This window comes from Suricata suricatta, chromosome 8 (genome assembly GCF_006229205.1).
Source record: "Suricata suricatta isolate VVHF042 chromosome 8, meerkat_22Aug2017_6uvM2_HiC, whole genome shotgun sequence".
Taxonomy (NCBI): Eukaryota; Metazoa; Chordata; class Mammalia; order Carnivora; family Herpestidae; genus Suricata; species Suricata suricatta.
Genome location: NC_043707.1, coordinates 62,238,390 through 62,254,025, shown reverse-complemented (window position 1 = coordinate 62,254,025; position 15,636 = coordinate 62,238,390).

Here is a 15,636-nt window from a genome sequence, read left to right as displayed (position 1 = left end):
AGCATCTATTTGTATATTCTACCAATTTCCTTACAGAGTTATCTGTTTTTTGGGTGTTCAGTTTGATAAGTTCTTTATACATTTTGGATACTAGCCCTTTATCAAATGTCATTTGCAAATTTTTCTTTTTTAATATTTTTTCTGAGATAGAAAGAAAAAGGGTGAGTGAAGGAGGGGGGAAAGAGAGAGAGGGAGGAAGAGGGAGAGAGAGAGAGATAGAGTAGGAGATGGAGTGGAAAAGAGAAAGGGAGAGGCAAAGAGAGAGAGAGAGAGAGAGAGAGAGAGACAGAGAATCCGAAGCAGGATTCATGCTCAGCATATAGCCCAATGTGGGGCTTGGTCTCACAACTGTGACATCATGACTTGAGCTGAAATCAAGTGTTAGACACTTAATCAACTGAGCCACCCAGGTGCCACTCTAGCATCTTTTCTGACCACAGTGGTATAAAATTACAAATCAACCCCTACCTCCCATCCCCCAAAATTGACAGAAACAAGAACACATGGAAGCTAAACAATATGGTACTAAACAGCCAATGGACAAACAAATAACAAAAAATGAAATCAAATAATATCTGTAGCAAAATAAAAGTGGAAGCACTAAAGTTCAAAATCTTTGGGGTGCAACAAAAGTAATCCCAAGAAGAAAGATTATAGCAATACAGACCTGTCTCAACAAACAACAAACAAGAAACATTCTTATAAAAATAAGAAAAACCTAAATGAACTAAAAAATCCCAAAGTTAGAAGTCCCAAAATAACAAAGATAGAAAGGGAAATTAATGAAGGAAAGACTTAAAAAAACAAGGTTGAAAAGATCAGTGAAACTAAGAGCTGTCTCTTTGAAAAGATAAACAAATGGATGGAACTGAAGGGTATTATGCTAAGTGAAATAAGTCAGTCAGAGAAAGACAGATATCACAAGTTTTCATTCATATGTGTAATTTGAGAAACTTAACAGAAGATGATGGGAGGAAGGAAGGGGAAAAATAGTGTCAAGCAGAGAGGGAGGCAAACCATAAGAAACTCTCAAATACAGAGAACAAACTAAGGATTGATGATGGGGGCAGGGGAAAGGAGAAAATTGGTGATGGGCATTGATGAGGACCCTGGTTGGGACAAGCACTGGATGTTGTATGTAAGTGATAAATCATGGGAATCTACTCCTGAAGCCAAGAGCGCACTGTATACACTTAGCTAACTTGACAATAAATTATATTTTAAAAGAAGAAAGAAAAAAAATGGGTTGAAGACTTGAATGGACATTTTACCAAAGAAGACATAAAGATGGCCAACAGATACATGAAAAGATGCTCAACATCATCAATTATCAGGGAAATGCAAATCAAAACCACAATGCAATAACATTCATATCAGTCAGAATGGCTAGTATCAAAAAAGACCAGAAGAAACAAGTATTGGTGAGAATGTGGAGAAAAAGGAACATTTGTGCTCTTTTGCTGAGAATGTAAATTGGTGTAAACACTGGAAGATAGTATGGAGGGTTCTCAAAAAATTAAGAAAAAAAGGCCATGTATTCCAGTAATTCTACTATTGGGTATTTACCCATAACAAAAAAAAAACTAATTCAAAAAAAGATATGTACCCCAAATTGCAGCATTATTTACAATAGCTGAGATATGGAACCAACCCAAAGTGTCTACTGAGAGGTGAATGAATAAATAAGATCTGGTGTGTGTTTATATATATATCCACATGCAAAGGAATGGAGTTGGACACTTAGACCACACACACACACAAATATATATGATGGAATATTACTCAGCCATAAGGAGAAATGTGATCTTGCCATTTGCAATGACATGGATGGGCCTAGAGGGTATTATGTTCAGTGAAGTAGGACAGACAGAGAAGGACAAATGCCATATGATTTGATTTATATGTGGAATCTAAAAAACAAATAAACAACAAAAAATATTTAAAAACTCATAAATATAGAGAACTGGTGGTTGTCAGAGGGGATGGGTGGAGGTTAGCTGAAATAGTTGAAATGGATTAAGAGGTACAAATGTCCAGTTATAAAATAAATAAGTCATGGGATATGAAGTACAATGTCAGACAACAATGTGGTAGCAACTTCGTACGGTGATGGATAAGTACACTTACCATGGTGAGAATTTTGTAATATATATATAATTACAGAATCACCTGAAACTAATTTTAGAGATCAAAAATAAGAAAAAGAACAAGAGAAGGATGTTCACTTTTACCACTTCTATTAAACATTGTTCTAGATGTCCTAGATAGAGCATTTAGGCAAGAAAAAGAAATGTAAGGCATTCAAATAAGAAACTAAGAAGTAAAATTATATTTGTTCATGAATCACATGATTTATATGTACAAAACTCAAAGATCCCACCAAGAAACATGTTAAAAAAAGAAAGGTTTTCTGTAAAGTTGCATAATATAAAACCAAAATATAGTATCAGTTGCATTTCTATATGCTAAAAATTAAATAATCCAAAGAGAAAATGTAGAAAACAATCCCAATTTACAGTAGCATCAAAAAGAATAAAATTCTGAGTAGTAAACTTAACAGACAGTTGAAAGACAGGTGCATTGAAAACTATAACATATTGGTGAAAGCAGTGAAAGACACATATAATGGAAAGGCATCCTGTGTCATGGATTGTGGGACACTTAATATTGTGAAAATGTTCCTACTATTCAAAGCAATCTACAGATATAATGGACTCTCTAACAAAATCCTAATGGCCATTTTTTTTTGCAGAAATAAAAAATAAATCCTAAAATTCATATAGAATCACAAAGTACCTGAAAAGCCAAAAAATGAATAAATAAATAAATCTTAAGAAAGAATAATGTTGGGAGCCTCACATTTCTTCACTTCAAAATATGTATAAAACTATTATAATCAAAATATGATGCTGGCATAAAGACAGATATATAGACCAATGGAACAGAAAAGGGATCCCTGAAATAAAAACATGCATATACAATTACATGATCTTTGACTAGGCTGCCAAGATAATGCAATCAGAAACAATAGGCTTCTCAGTAAATGGTGGTGGGAAAACTTGATATCCGTGAGCAAAGGAATGAAATTGGGCCCTTATCTCATCTCACACTACATACAAAAATCAACTCTAAATGGATTAAATACTTAAATACAAGACTTAAAACTGTAAAACTTGAGGAAAACATAATGGGACAGCTTTGTGACAGGGGACTTGACCATGAGTTTTAGATATGATACAAAAGCACAGGCAACAATTAAAAAAATAAGTGGGACTGTATCAAACTAAAAAGCTTCAACTGGAAAGAAACAATCGAGTGAAAAGCAGTACGTGAAATGGGAAATATATGAGAGGTTAATATCCAAAATATATAAGAAACTCCCACAAATCAATTGCTTAAAAAATAAAGTAATGCAATTTAAAAATGGGCAAAGCCCTTGGATAGACTTCTGCTCACCGACACAAAAATAGCCAATAGGCACATGAAAAGATACTCAACATTATTAATCATCAGGGAAATGCGAATCAAAACCACAGTGAGATATTCTCTCACACTTGTCAGAATAGTTACCATCAAAGAGACAAGACACAATACATATTAGTGAGGGTAGGAAAAAGGGAGCCTTTGTGCACTGTTGGTGGAAATGTAAATTGGTGCAGCCACTATGGAAAGGAGTATGGAGGTTTTTCAAAAGATTAAAAATAGGACTACCATGTGATTCAGCAATTTCACTTCAGGATATTTATCCAAAATAATTAAAAACAGGACTTCAAAAAGAATAGGCACTCCCACTTTGATTGCAGCATTGTTCACAATAGTCAAGAAGTAGAAACAACATGAATGGTCATTGATACATGAAGAAAGAAAATGTAATATAAATATGCAATTGTTTTTTCATTACTTCATTCATTATTATTCAGCCTTAAAAAAGGACATTTCCTCATATGCTACAACATTGATAAATCTTGAAGATATTATTTTAATTAAAATAAGCCAGCTATAGAAAGACAAATACTGCATGATTCCATTTATATGAGATATCTAGAGTAGTCAAACGTATAAATCAGAGTAGTATGGTGGTTTCTATTCTACCAGAATAGAGAAATGGGAAGTTGCTATGCAATGGATATAAGGTTTCAGTTCCTCAGGCTGAGAAGGTTCTAGAGATGTACAATGCAGTGAATACCATGCTACACACTTACAGAAGTGCTAATAGGATAGATTTCAGGTCATGTTTTTAACACCAAAAATATTGTTATACTTGAATCTTGTTGAGTTTTTTCATAGTTTTAATATGTATGCTGTGTTTGATGTTTGAATTTATTATTTGTATTTATTATTTTTAAAACTCTTATTAGCTAATAAATCCTATTATGTATATCCCTATATATATTTTTTATATATCCCTATATATAATACATATTATATATATCCCTATAGGGATGTTTGAATTTATTTGTATTTATTATTTTTAAAACTCTTATTACCTAATAAATCCTATTATTTATATTATTTGAACCATGTATGTTGTAATTCTGGCAACTGTATTTTCTACAGATTGACAATGACTTGTGAAGTTCTACAATTATACTTCTGTCAATTTCTCCTTAAATTTTCCAAAAAAATTTTATGTATCTATTCAGTGATGCTTTTTCACTTTGTTTTGTCTTTTGTTTCATAGTTATACTGTCCTAGTTCCTTTCCTCCTTTCCTTTTCTATTTTTCAGTCTTTTGATAAATATATTTTTTCTTCAATAACATGGCAAGTACATATTCTGTTCTAAATTCTACCACTGGTTATTTTAGCTTATCAAATACATAATTCTTATTTTTCTATTAAAATCAAGAATTAAGCAGAGATGAGCCTTCTTTTGTGCTGAGCAATTTATCATCATTCTATTTTTCCTCCCCAGTGAGATCTTTGGAGGCCATAAGATATAGAAGTATTTGCATGTGTCTATATAAATATTGTAAATGTATTTGCAGCAGTTGTACTAATTAGTTTTAATGCAACTTTCCCATTGTTGATCTCTTGATTTTGAGTATCTCATAGCATGCAAGAACATCTTTAAGTAATTTTTTCTAGAGAAATTTGTAAGTGGCATAATTTGAGAATGTCATTCTGCTTCATTCTCTTTAGGTGTTGAATGTCAAGAAAAGTTGGAAGCTATGATTACTGTTCTGAGTCAGATGCTGTGCTATTTGCAGGATTTTTAAAAATTTTATCTTATACTTAGTTGTAATAGCCTGCATATAGCTGGGTGTGCACCTTTTTATTAAACACAGGTAGAATATAGTGAGCTCTTTCAATTTACACACCACAGGTTTCCTTTTTTACTTTAGGAAGAAATTATTTAAACATATCTTTGACTATTGGGTTTAATAATGGTGATGGTATTGATAAGTTATCCACTGGGATGTTTAAAAATGCTGGCATTAAATAAATATATTATCTAATTTAATCCTAACAATAGTTAGTGTTATCCTCATTTTAAAGATAAGCAAACTGAAGCTCAGGGATGTTAATCAACTTTCCCAAGCCCTCACAACTAGGATATTGAAGGAAATTTGAGCCCTAATTACCTTATTCTAAATTCTAAACCCTCAGCCACTAATTCACACTCCCTCCTCAATGGTTTTAAGTTTCAAATTCTTGTCTTTAGGTCATCCACATGAATTAGCTTGCATCTTAGTGCTTTATCCTATATCTTTATTATATTCACCATTTTTGTATTCTAGAAGACCATTTTAAGTTAGACCATGTCATCAAATATTTAATTTTATGCAATGTCAACTTTGATTTTTATTGCCTAATAAAAAATTTTTTGAATTACATTTTAGGATTCATTAAAACCCTTTCTCATTTTATACACTCTCATTTTCTCTTCATTTCACTGTATTTATGTTATGCTTTCAGCATCTGTGTCATGAGAGTTTTGTTGCCTTGCATCTGAGAGTTCCAAATAGATGCTTTTCTAAAATGATCTGTTTGCTGCATGCATTTTTCTGAGTTTTCAACACATTCCTTTCCTCAGATATTGCTTTTTATTGTCTGCTCTTTCTTGGATGGGAGGAAAACTCTGTAGGTCTCATGTTTGTCTGTCGACATGGGAAATACGTTTCTTGCAACCCTCCCTGTCTACCAGTTGTTGGGAAATTTCTCCTTTCGGATTTAGATCCAAAGGGCAAAGTGATATATATAGTCCCTACATTCAGTTTCCAGCAGCTTTGTCATCCAGGATGAGCCTGCTTAGCCAAGATGGATGTCTTTCTGTAGTTAGGCTTGCAGCCCGTGTCTGTGAGGCGGAGGAATCCACAGTAATTCCTAGCACAAGTTTAGAATTGGGAAGACTGCTTTCTACCAGCATGTACTTCTCCCATCCCACTACATGTCCCCTCACAGTAAATAAGTGCTTTTTGTCAGACATCTATGCATCCTAAGATGCTGTGTATCATTCAGTATAGTCATCTTATTTTGGTGATATTTATTGCTTTTTCCAGTCTCAGAATATGGAGACAGAGACATGTGTAAGGAAGCAGGGAGAGAAGCATTATTTTGGTCAGTTGTGTTTGGGAAGATCACGTATCCCATAGCTAAGGGCAAGGTGTGTTCTTATAGTGTTTTTGGCCTTCTGTGTTAATTCTTGGTTGGCCCAGAGAATATATTTAAGTGAAGAATGTCTTTATTAATGCATAAATTTCTGTGATAGATTTAGTAGAATCCCCGCCCTCCATGGCCAGACTTTAGTATATGTTCTCTTAGAAGTTTTATTTAATTTGTCTTTGCTAGTTTTTGACTCCCCCTCCCTCCTGGGATTTTTATTTTAATTTTTAAAATGTTTATTTTTGAGATGGGGGGTGAGGGGCATGTAGAGAAGGGGACAGAGGATATGAAACATGCTCAGTGCTGACAGCAGGGAGCCTGATGTGGGGCTTAAGCTCATGAGCTGGGAGATCATGACCTGAGCTGAAGTTGGATGCTTCACTGACTGAGCCAGGCATCCCTGTCATGGGATATTTTAATTGCAGTTTGCAAGAATGCCATTTTCAACTGGGTTCCCTGGAATGAACATCCTGGGACATATGATTTATTTGAAATGTGACTCCAGGGGGCAGAGTCTGAAGTGAGGAAGGAGAGAATTCCATTCTGATGATGTGGTATGGAGTTAGTCTCCACTGGGGGAACTGGTTGATCAACTTTATCAGACATCTGAGAAACAACATGACATTTGTCTCAGTAACTATTGTTAGTGATAGTATCCATTAGTTCCTGTCTCTCCTTAGTCAAAGGTTTCACCCATGGGGGGATTGACCCATAAATTGTACATGTATCAGTACTAAACAGTTTCTTATCATTGACCCAGGAACCCCAGAGCAGGAGGCCAGGGCATACAGCACAGGCCTGAAGCCAGGTGCTATTAAAATGTTTCTCCTTAAACCTGGCTTGGGATCCACATAGAGCCAATTCCTGAGCCATGGATGGAGACATGTACAAATAAGACAGAGGTTCTGGAGTGGTGGGTAAGAAGGTCCTACCAGGGACATACCAGGCTCTTAGTAAAGATATGAAGAAGCTTTAATGTAATAATCTAGATAGAATATAATTGTTTTCAATTAGACTTAGCATTACCCTAGATTCTAATAAAATTGAAACAACTAACATTACTCAGAAGTTTACTGATGTTCTAAGATTTTTCGTTTTCAGATATTGTGAGAATTAGAGAATTAACACCACATCTGTTAACTTCCCTGGTGTGAACTCACATACCTCACCTCTCCAACAACTGACTAGAGGCCCCCATCTTATTTTCAGTGTGAAATACATTTTGTCTTCATGAAATCTATTAAATGAATAGAGATGACCCAGAAATTCTATGCAAGGACATTTAAATATAACTTAGGCAAACGTCTGGCAGGCTGGAAGTGAGGACACTGGGCTCTTGGGAAAGAGAAGAAGACTGAAGATCCCGAGAGGCCCCCTTCAAATGTTTATACCACCCCGCTGCCTGTCTTTTCACAACAATAAATTAATCCCAAAGATAAGAGAGCTGTTTTACATCTGGTTTTCAGAGATATGTGAGGAGACAGATAGGTTAGTGATAATGAAATACTGAAATATATTGGTATGCTGTTTGCTGCTTAACTATCAACATTCAGCTGTTTCTCATTGGCTCTGGTACTTCAAAGTGTCAATATGCCCAAGATATAATTTTATGGCTGTCACTATTGTGTGAAATAAACCAAAGGATTGGTTAGATTCTACACTGTTGTAAACCCATACTCACATATGTGTTATAAAAGTGATCATTTAAAAAACTTTTCATATTAAATTCATTTTAGACTTACAGAAAACTTACAGAGACAGTACAGAGAGTACCTGTATATTCCTTACCTTTCTGCTCTTAATTTTAATACCTTCAGATAACCATTGTCCAATTATCAAAGCCAGGAAACTGTCAGGGTTTAATACTAGTCACTAAACTCCATACCATATTTTATGCTACAAACTGTATTTTAACGTCACCCAATTTTACTAAAAATGCCATTATTCTGTTCTGGGATCCCACATTGTATTTTGTCACACTGTCTCCTTAGTCCCCACCAGTCTGTGGCAGTTCCTTGGTATGTCTTCCGTGACTTTGACGCTTTTAAAGAGTACTGATCCATTATTTTGTAGAATGTCTCTCGCTATGTGTTCATCTGATGTTTTCTCATCCCTGGAATAAACTTATGCCTTTTTGACAATACAAAGAAGTGATATTGTGTCCTTTTGAATGCATAAGGGTGATTTGTAATCTTCTCTATGTCTAGCTACAACTTATAAAGTTGAGTTCTTATTTATAGAAGTGTTCAAACTGGGAAAGACAGCCAATGCTCAGGGATGTTGAATGTAGGTTTCTTAGCTTTGAATGTGAAATTGAGGTAGATAACTTCCAAGATCCTTATTTATCAGATTATCTGATTACATTTCATCTAGCTGACCAGTAAATATATATTAAGAACCTACGATGTGCCAGACATTGGAACATAGAAAAATGCTTGTATTAAAAAATAATTCAATATTCTAGGAATATACATAAATGGATATGTATGTAGCAAAATAAGTCTATTAGTAGAAGAATGACTAAATTTCAAGGGAACCTCAGAAGAATTTGAGATTAAGAAAATAAAGATGAGAAATTTTAATGTGTTTCTTCCATACCATCAAATAATTCTCCTATACCAGCTGATGTCTTACAATTATCTCAATTCTGATATTAACTGGAGTTAGTGCCACAGATTAGGGACTCAGTTCTACTCCCCCTTCAGATGCTAGCTGCAAACTCACTTTGTTACCTGTGCTTCTGATTGGCCAGCTGGCTATGGATAGGTTACCAGACCCCCTCCTTAAGTTTAATTTGCTAGAGTAGCTCAAAGACTCATAAGCATTCACTTATGTTTACCAGCTTGTTATAAGAGGAGGTAACTCAGCAACACCCAGATGAAAGAGATGCATAGGACAAGGTATGTGGGAAGGGAGCACTACTCTCCCCAAATCACCACGTGCTCACCAACATAGAAGTTCAAGGAACCCTGTCCTTTGGGTTTTTTTTTTTTTTTTTTTTTTTTAATGGAGGCTCATTCCATAGGCATGATTGATTAAATCTTTGGCCATTGGTGACTGAACCAAGTCTCCAGCCATGCTCTGCTCCCAGGAAGTCAGGAGTAAGACTGAAAGTTCCAACCCTCTAATCACATGTTTGGTTTCTCTGGCAACCAGCCCACATCCCTGGGTTACCTAGAGGCTTTCCAAAAGTCACTTTATCAATGTAACAAAAGATCCTTTTACAGCTCTCATCCAGAAGATTCCAAGGGTTTTAGGAGCTCTGACCAGGAATGAATTCAAAGATCAAATGATATATTTCTAATTATAAATAATACTATCTCAGGAATATAAGAGGAGACCATTCTTCTTTCCCTAATTTCCATCTTTACCTATGCGGAAGGAATGTCCTCTAACACTTAAGGGCTCTTGAAGAAGTTGTGGGAAGGGAGCTTCTTCCTTCTTCTCCACCTTAACTGAGTTAGCATTTGGTAAGCTTGATAAGACCCTGACATTCATAGGTCTCACTTTTTATTAGGCATTGATTGGGCATTTATTAGGCACTGCTGCTTTTGTTGATGTGTGATCCACTTGATTTCTAGGACAGTGGTCTTTGGAAGCAACAGACTTTGTTTTCAATTTTCATAAGATCAGTCTCTCAGTGGACAGAGGTCTGAGCAAGGATGAGGGAGTTCACACTTCTCTATTTATTGGTGACTGGTGTGTATGCATACGTGTGTGTGTGTGTGTGTGTGTGTGTGTGTGTGTGTGTGTGTGTGTAGAGGGTAGTTATAAGAGTGGCACCACTGACTTCTCCAAATGAGTTTTACCACTAACAACATGGATACTTTTGTTCTTATTTTGACTCAGTTTTCTAAAATCTTTTGTTTTTAATCCAAAGGCAGAAAGGAAAGTAATTACCACTACTAAACTCTAATACCTGTAATTGACAGGACAGGATTTACAGAGGTGGAGATATTTGAACTAGGTGTTCAAGGTGAGGCAGGGAATGTCAAGGGTGGAAGACAGGTACACATTTTGGACACAGAAGTGTTGGAACATTTGGAAAAGTGGCCAATCATTGCATGTCTGCTCTCTGCCTTGGATTTGGATCAAATTTTCAAATAAGACAACAGAGTAGCAGATGGAGAACCAAATATCATTTTTACTACTGGTATATGCCAAGTTGGAGAATATAGCTTAGTTTATACCTGCTGAGTGTGAAAGAATTTTAATCTAAAATGGAATTGGAGGATATGAAATGGAAAAATCTCACACATGCAGTCAGAAAAACAAAACTTAACTGAAAGACTGATTTCTCATAAATGCTTGATTTACAGAAGGCCAAGACTTATCTCCTGACCAATAGACATCTGCCATGATCCTCCTGATCCTCAAGCCAATGATCTTACTGCCTGGATTCTGGATAGATATTTCCCTTTGTACTCCCTGCCCATAAATACAGCTCACCCCAAGCCCTCAATGGACTCACCTATGGCTTACTGTATCATGGATTTCCCAAATTGCAATTCCTCTACTATTCCTGAATAAACTCTGGTAATTTGAACTTGCCTCCATTTATCTTTTTCATTAGGTTTACATGAACAATCCCCAGAATGACCCTGAGTTTTCCCCATAGTTATGGGCAGTGATGAACTGGGGCAAGTATCCTGACAAGGGTGTATACATGTAAAGAGGTGTGTGTGTGTGTGTGTGTGTGTGTGTGTGTGTGTGTGTGCGTGCGTGCGTGTACTGGGATGGTGGAAAGTAATGAAACATGATACTGTAAAGGAAAATTGGAATACATTTAGTACTTTGTTAATGGGATGTAGTTTGTATCATATTAGATCATTCTAGTTGCAGTATGAAGAATGTAGTCACAGGATGGAACACAGAAGGCAGGCAGCAAGGTCGTCTCCCCATTCATTGGATTAATCTAGGAGTGAAATAATCAGCTTATGAACCAAGACAATGGAAGCGAGGGTAGAGTAAACAAGAAAGATTCAAGACAGGGATGCCTGGGTATCTCAGAAGGTTAAGTGTCCAACTTTGGTTCAGGTCATGATCTTGTGGCTCATGCATTCAAGCTTCAGGTTAAGCTCTGTGCTAACAGCTCAGAGCCTGGAGCATGCTTCAGATTCTGTGTGTGTGTGTGTGTGTGTGTGTGTGTGTGTGTGTGTGTGTGTGTGTCTCTCTCTCTGCCCCAACCCCACTCACACTGTCTCTCCCTATCAAAAATAAATAAACTTAAAAAAAAGATAGATTCAAGACAGATCCATACAGTAGAATAAACCACTAGGTGAACAGTTAGATGTAGAAATGAGGAAGAAGAAGATCTGAAAGTCAACCAAGTCTCTGGTTGAGGTTCTGAAGTAGGGAATAAGGGTAGCAGCAGCAGATACTTACAAAGGACCTTGATACTTTTTTGAGCTCCTCATGTGTGCCAGAATGCTTTGGGCCCTTTCCATACAGCTAGGATTTAGTAAGCTAAGAAATAGCATTCTTATTTCTCTTCAAAATTTGGACAATTGTAGATATTTATCACAGGCTGGGAACAGATCAAGAAGAATTCTTTCTAAAGGCAGACAGTTCTAAAAGACAACCTAGAAGTCACTGACCTGAGTAGGTTCAAGTCCTTCTGAATTCACCAGAGTGTTCTTCTCCTGTTTTGGAGAAGGCATAAGTGAAAGGTGGAGAGAGAGAGAGGAAGTGGATCTCATTTTTATTTTTCATTCTAGGAAGAAGCACTGGAATTATACATACCTATGGAAATGAGAGTAGAAAATAAACATTTGCCCTAGTACTTATAGAACTCATTTAAATACTTCCAATAATACTTTGAGATAGGTATGTGTATCTCCATTTTATAAAAAACCTGAGGCACAGAGAAGTTAAATAACTTGCTAAATTCACACAGCTATTGAGTGGTAGGGGTGAGATTTGAATCTAGGTTTGCTTGAATTAAAATACTGCATCTTTTGGTAATTTTTATCATGCTGCTTTAGGGGCTGAGTTAGGAAATGTTGAATTTTGGATGCTGACAAAGACATCCAGGTGGAGAGGTATAGTGGAAACACATATCTGGGGTCCAAAAGGGATCTTGGGCTGGAATTATAAATTTATCAGGCAGAAGAAAATATATGGAAGTTGAGACTTTTGAATAAGATAAAATTATATCAAAAGCACTATTTAATAATAAGGAATATGTAAAGGAGAGCATTATGGAAAGGAGAATGCTTAGAATAATCAACAGTATTAGGAATTGGTGGCAATACACACGCACACACACACATATACATAAATACACACCAAAGTTTTACTTGAAAAATTTTCCTTAAAATCTATGACATATTTTCAGAGAAAAATCTTTCTTTTCATAATTATATTTATCAACCTTCTAGCATAGGAGATAATTGTGTTCTGTGATTACCATACCCTCTCTGCTTAACAACAGTATTGATCTTGGGATTGGAATGACAAACTCAGAAGACACCATAGGCTTCACCTAGCATTGTTTAGGTTTCAGAAAGGCTATAGGATATAATAACAGGAGAATGGATCAGGAGAATAAAGGTCCCATGATTCCCAGGAATAGCTTCTGAGGTCCTCCTCAGTCTGCATTTGGAATACAGTAAAAATAAGTAGGTGTAGACAATTTCAGCTTGGGGACGCCTTCAGTTCTGAGTCTTTCTAGCTTTTCTGACTAGCTAGTTACTTAGACTTCTCAGATTTATAATTCTAACTTCCATTCTCTAGTACTGAGGTGATTCTCACCAATAAAAGTTATTATTTTATAAACAATCTTGACAATAATGTGTAAGTTCTTGGTTCAGTACATAGTCCTGGACTGGGTTTTCCTTTGTCCTGAATCTGGTATATATAAGCATACTCCTAAAATTTCTCCATTAGTATTATAGGAGGACTTGCAGAATCATGTCCTAAAGTGTCTCTGAGACTAGACAAAAGGCCACAGAACCATTTCACTCCAGTAATAAAAGAGATAAAAGCCAAGGGAAATCTATAAGTACTTGCTATACCAACTATGTAACCTACTTATAAAATAATTATTAGTGTATTCAAATGACCAATGATGAATTACAAGTGAACAACAAGAACAACCAAACCTCAAAACTTCAAGCTAATTTAAATAAATATAAACAGTTGATTAAAAATCTAAAACCAGTATACAGCTTCTGATACATGTTGATCTAGGGTCTTAGGATCTCTCATTTTAAAAATATCTAAATGTTTATTTATTATTTTGAGAGAGAAACAGAGCATGAGAAGGAGAGGGGCAGAAAGAGAGGGAGACACAGAATCTGAGGCAGGGTTCAGACTCTGAGCTGTCAGTACAGAGCCTGCTGTGGGGCTCAAACTCATGGACCACAAGATCATGACCTGAGCTGAATCAGATGCTTAACTGACTGAGCTACTCAGGTGCCCCCAGAGTCTTAGATCTCAAAGTATTTACTCTCTCTCTCTCACCATTTTTCTACCCTACTTTCTGACTTACTGTCTTCATAATTAGGCCTACCATGGTAGTCCCTGTAAACTCAATGCTTCCTTTCTCCCATGTTCATATCTAGTAAAGAATAAGTTCGGTCTTGTTTTCAAAATTCTCATTCAGACTCATTGGCTCTGATTGAGGGCACATTCTCATTCTTGAACCAATCACTGTGGTTTAAAGAAATTTGATGCTCTAGGTGGACCTGATGCCTGTGGCTGTACTTGGAGTCCTACCTGAAATACCATAACTAAGAAATGGAAAGAGTGTGTTTTCCCAGGAAAATTTGAGCTAGCTTTATTGAAACAAGGGTGAGTACCTGTTGGAAAAGCTATCTTTATTTAGGATTCTTTCTCTTTTTCAACTTATAGGAACATAGCTCAAAATACCTTAAGGATAAAAGAACTTTCACTCATATCCAAGGGAAGTCCAGAGATGTTAACTGATGTCGTTCAAGCCAGTGGCCAGGAGCCTAAATGATGTTGGCATGACTCTTTCTTTTGCATTCTCTTTCTATTTTGTGTTATTTTAGTAATTAGACCTTTGCACAAGGTGAGGAATTAGACCAGGTGAGGGCAGGTCACTGGGATTAATAACCCCAAGTGGGATCAGAAAGTGATCATTCACAAAGGAAAGCAGACAAAAGCATAGACATTGCAGTCTACTATGGCGAGTTAGTGGTCTCTAAGGGATTTTAATATTGTGCCCATATTAATATTGTGTATATACTGTGTCACCCCTCAAAAAGCAAATCGCCATGCAGAAATGTTTTAAAAATGAAAAAGAGAAAGATCACATATGATTTCCACTTTAGCAGAACATAAAACCTCAAATCTATTATTGAAATTCATATTCTTGTAACCAGATTTCAAAGAATCAGATTTGGGAGGGATCTTGAAATTCCTGGTAATAGGCCTGTTATTTTCCTCTGCAGAGCTACATTAATCAAATCAGAGGAAATAAACCTACTGCAATCACTGAAAGGAGTTTAATGATGAGTTTTGTTTGGTTATTGCTAGTATTATTTAATAAGTTAACTATCAGAATAACAATAAAGAACTCTCCTTTGCATTCTGACAGTGACTTTGGCAACATTCTTATAGTTTTAATTTTCTTATACGTAAATTCTTTGGAGATTAGCCTTCAGAAGGGGAGATCAATTGGTGGGTTTCTTCTAAATTTGTACAACTTTATGATTAGGCCCCAAAGTAAGTGGGGTGTCTTTAGTGAGGTAGATTAGAGGTAATTCAGTTTATTTGTTCATGGTGTACCACACATTTCTCTATGTGTGAGCAAAGCTTTCTTCACTTTTATCACTAGAAAGGAGTCCACCCAAGCTGATTAACTCACACCAAGGGTTTAAATGGAATGGAATAAAATGGCTTATTTAAATCACATGCTTTTCGAGGATCATTAGAACTCTGTGTCCAATGAATAAGGATGATGAAAATTCAGCAGAGTTTTGTGTATTCTTAATATGCATTTAGTTTACACCACAACGTCTTCTTTAACATACCATTATGCGGTATGCTGTGACTGCTATTCATAA